The sequence below is a fragment of the Solanum tuberosum genome, unplaced genomic scaffold (genome assembly GCF_000226075.1).
Source record: "Solanum tuberosum cultivar DM 1-3 516 R44 unplaced genomic scaffold, SolTub_3.0 scf00488, whole genome shotgun sequence".
NCBI lineage: Eukaryota > Viridiplantae > Streptophyta > Magnoliopsida > Solanales > Solanaceae > Solanum > Solanum tuberosum.
Window position 1 is genome coordinate 377,759 of NW_006239411.1, and position 4,975 is coordinate 382,733.

Sequence of the window (4,975 nt, forward strand, 5' to 3'; positions counted from 1 at the left end):
GAGTCAACTAAAATTTTAAAATATGTTAAGTTGTTAACTATTATACCTTATAGTACTATTACGTGATTTTCAAATATAATATGTAAATTTTTTATTTCAATTTATATGTCATTGATATAATTACATATATTGAGTAATGAAGAATTAATGTCTAAATTATGTGACACCTATGAATTTTGGAGTGTAAATCAAATTAGTTATATGATTTTTAAAAAATAAAGCGGTGTTGACACGGGTAATATATTAATGAAGAGTTTTATATGGTTGCATTGTTTTTGTTTGTTCAGTAAAAGTGCATTTAATAGTGAGACTCAAAACTGCTATTGCCGACTTTGGTCCCATCATTCCCTTTTTTGGATAATTAAAAATCCCCTCTTTTGCTCTCTGTTTTCTTTTCGTTGAAAAAAAACCAATAAAGCTTGTATACTAATGCTCTTATAAGCTTCTTTTTCTCATAAAAGATAATATACACCTCCCTGTTATCTCTTTATAGTACCTTGTGAGGTTACATTTTTATAATTTGGCAATTGATCTAATGTGAAGAATGACTTGTATGCAGACTCAGTGTTACCACTTGTTGTTGATCTTTCGATGCGTGTTATAAAGGAATATTCTTTTAATGGAACATCTACTTTAACTTTTAAATCTAGAGATGAGAGAAGATCTAACTTTTTGTTCAATTGCAAGAGAACAATAACAATAACATAAAAGAAATCTGTTTTAATCATTTTCTACCGGATGTAGTATGATTCAGATCAACCACAAAGACAGGAATGGTGTCCCACCTTTGAAGAATCTGTTGATCGGTTACATTTTGCGGAGACTTCTGTCCTTTTGACTGCTGAGTAAAAGCTAGCAACATCTGTATACTAACAATCTCATCATCCTTCTATGCCAAAACAATCAATAAACCGGAGAAATTACGCCATTTGCATATCTAAGAAGAAGCTGAAAAGAAATTGTCTCTCATAGCCTGTTAAAAAAGTAAGGAAAACGGCAATCCTAAAGAATCACTGCAACCATGCAATAGGACGGTCTCTTTTTGATAAATACTACACAAGTGATTATACAGATAACATTCCGGAGGAAATTTGCTAATAAGAGCACAATAACGTGTAGTACAAATATATGCTACCAACATTATCAGGTTAAAATCTTGATTACAAAAGAAAATGATTTCTCAGAATTCCTCATTACATGAAATTTATCCACTTAACAATCAGCTACATTAATGGCATCCCCAAAACATCAAGACCATATTTTATTCAGATGTGCATCTGATTTTAAAATTACAAAAGTCTAACATCATCAATTATGACAAAAGTTTCTGCCTCGTATACATTTCCTTTTCTTGTGCCCCATCCAACTATGTAGGGAACTGCTGATTTATCATTTTGAAATTCATTTCAACCTTTATACCTTGCTTTTACGGGTGAAATGAAGATGAACAACACTAAAACGTGAAAATCAGAAAAGGCCTCTTGTTGTATGTTACTATATATAACAAAGCAAGATAAGGGAATGACAATAACTCTGCTTACTTTGGAAGAATTCATAGCAGTTGGACGGAGCTTAGCATAGAATATACAACAAAACATATTGCAACAATAATGATTCATTGCGGTTATTTTATATAGGAGAAAGAGAGCTCGAACTTGGTTTCTATAGTGAACCTGCAAAGCACATAAATATGATAAAAATACAATCCAAATTGTTGATGCAACAATTGAGTGAGCTATAAGCGAGATGAATATTTGGGCAAGGTTTTATTGTGCTTTACCAAAACATACTTAGCAGATGAACTATCTCTGGTAAATCAAGAGAGAACCAAGGGTGATATCTTTTTAGGGTTTATATTGATGGTGTTGTCCAGAAAGTTGAGGCATTAATCGAGATAAAGGAAAACACTCATCTATTTTCATCTTCTAGGTTAAAGGACTTAACATAATACATGACCATGACCTTGTGCACCTCGATGGAATACTTTCATTTCATAATCAGACGGTTAAACTTTATGGTGTTTGTCATCAAAATGTCAAAGAAAAGGATAATTGAAAATGTAGTTTAATTTCATTGGAGATATCATCAGAAGTTTTGAAGGGTATGTTGGGTGCCATATGATAAACCATCGTAAAAGTACTCACGAGAATTGAAATCATAGAGCCACCTAAATCAAAATTCAAAATAGGCATACAAATGAAGAAGTTGTTTCAAGAAGCCATAGAAATTATAAAATATGGCTATTTTCGAAGAAACACGATTAGTTGTAATGGCATACCTGTAAACTACAGACATCCAAGGTCTAATAGGGTTGTAGCCTAATATAACTGCTTTCCTCAGAGCAGGGACTGAATCAAATGTCTTCGTGTAACCTGGAATAAAGAAAAATGTGAAAGTTATAGTTTTTATATATAGATGAAAAATGAGTATAAAATACAACAATCTAATTTCTACTATACGTTTTTCTAAGGGTATATCGGAACTGCAACAACCTGTACAACATTTTTCTTTCGAGAGTAAATTAAGCAGGAACAGACTGTACAGGAAGCTGGTAAGACACAATGCAAATCCATTCAAAACATCAAAGAGATTACCATCCCCATGGTTCATACTATTTACCACCGTTAAACAATATAAGAATGATAAATTTGGTTAGAATTTTGTCACCTAATGAAAATGAATGGAGGTCCAAATCAAAGAGACAAAACATATCTTGGAGACGTCATGTGTCTAGGGTGAGACATTAGTATTTTTACAATAGTAAAAATGTCTATTATTTTGGTACGTTTTCCATATAGACCAACATTCAAGCAAAGAAACTTAAAAGAGTTTGTAGACTGTAGTGGTATGGTAATTATGAACTAAAAATATAACCCTCTTATGCCGACTTCTATAGTTGACACTATTTATTTAAAAATGGAGCAAGAAACAATAGAATTGCCTAATGTATCCAAATATATATATATATATATATTCTACAACATTGAAGAGAAGACCTAACAAAAGAGAGAGCTTAGCTCTTCAAAGCCAATGTCTCAATTTCCTGCAATGAAAAAAAAAGGGAGCAAATTTTGTTCTACACAACCTAACATACCTCCAACACCAATGATCTATGCGTAAAATGCATTGCTAGATCTCAGTTGTGAGGCCACAAAACCTCTACGGATAGTTATATTCTCACGATATACATGCCATACTTTCAAAATACTCTTTAACGATACCTCCAGCTCATTAGCCTTCTATCATGACACTATAATATTACACATTAGTTGTTTTGAAGCATAATAGTTGTATTCCTTAGGACCATACATTTATGTTATCACATCAAAAACAAAAACGATACACAATTCTTAAGAAATTATTCCTCATTGTCACAATAAGATCTGGCACAATGCAATAAATATGTTACGAAACAAATATATTAGATACTTAGGCGTTTGTCAAGTCTAATGTAGCTCTGTCTAATTGAGTGATCTGACAATATCTGCCTAGTCTTGGACTCTATAGAATTTCTATGAGATATTTTCTATATAAGAAGTCTACCAAAGTTTAAATATAGGCAGAGACTATGTAAACAATTGTACATATCTTGAACCAATCTTAATGTAATTTTCAATCTTATCTCATTTTGTTTAAAATATTTTGATCAGCATAACAACACATAATCAATGTATTTTTAGGTCACTTGTACTTTCTCAAATATAATCATTTCTAATCTTGTGTAGCTGCCTTCATACAAAACGAAGTGGTAAAAAGAAAGCTAGAGATCAATAAGTCAATTTTTTTCTCAAAAAAGAAAAGGAAAACTATAATAACGCATCCAATTGAGACTTGTAAAATATGATGGTAGTACTAAATTTTAAAAATAAATCCAAAAATAAGTTCCATAAACTGTATCTGCAGAACCATATGTTTGAAAACTGAGCATCCAAATAACAATTCAATATTATGTTATTTTAAGTCAAAATTGCATGAAGTGTTTGATAAATGCACATAAATAAAATGTAACGAACTTGTTTAGCCTTACACATAGACTAATAGTTTAGGGAAACCTAAGAAAATGGTCTAGGGGAAGAATGTTAAGAGCAAGAATTTAATAAATAAATGACATTTCCTATCTGTTCTTTTAACCCTCGATTGTTGCACCTTCTGTTGGTTCTGTTTAGTTATAAGCGAAGTATCAACGACATTAAAAGAGTCAAGCAGATTCCGCAATTGTACAAAGTCTCTATTCTTTGGCTTTGTGTAAGTAAACCATCCAGTTCCCTTAGGGATTTAAGGAGTAAAACGACAAAAAGAATGGTGGCGGTTATTGCATAAGTTTTGACTACAAAAGAAAAGAATTATAGGATAGATACATAAATAGTGAAATATATCTATTGTTATACAGGATATCTTAAGTTAAGAATTTTCTTTATAACTCAATACCCAATTATTTCTTTAAGAGTGAATGCAGATGACTGTCAAAATTGAGAATTTTCAACATTAAAGATAAATTTTGGAAACGGAAGTTTGAAATTTAGTATAAGTACCAGTAGTGATTTGTTGGAGAAGAGGCAAGCCATTTATCGGCGAGGGAGCAGTAAGGATAGTCAATGGTTAAGAGAAGTTGTTGCATCTATTTCTTTTATCAGAGATTAACAAGGAAGAGTAAAATAATTGTCTAAAAATATTACTCCCTCTTTTTCATTTTTTTTGTTTGATTTTAATTTGACGCAGTTTTAAAGAGTAAAAAAGAGTTTTGAATCGTATGGTCTTAAATTAAAGATAGGCAGAATATATGAACTATCTTTTAATCTTGTTGATCTTAAACATATCACGTGGAAAATTGATAATAAAGAGTTATCAAAAAGGAGACGGAATAAAAAGGAAAGTAAAACAAATAAATGAAATGGAGGGAGTAATAAAATCTCTTATTAACATTCCAATCCATATTGTGATATTGAACTCTACCTACATATCATTGTCCACAAAA

General features: G+C 31.2%; 1 long non-coding RNA gene across 1 annotated transcript; it reads right to left on the reverse strand.

Annotated features, from left to right (window-relative positions):
- Positions 1-1,109: 1,109 nt before the first annotated feature.
- LOC102601123 (uncharacterized) lies at positions 1,110-4,683 on the reverse strand. The gene is made up of 3 exons (XR_001471941.1): positions 4,533-4,683; positions 2,279-2,372; positions 1,110-1,673 (listed from the first exon to the last, which is right to left on the reverse strand). It is a non-coding gene; the product is annotated as an uncharacterized lncRNA (long non-coding RNA).
- Between the last annotated feature and the right edge of the window lie 292 nt (positions 4,684-4,975).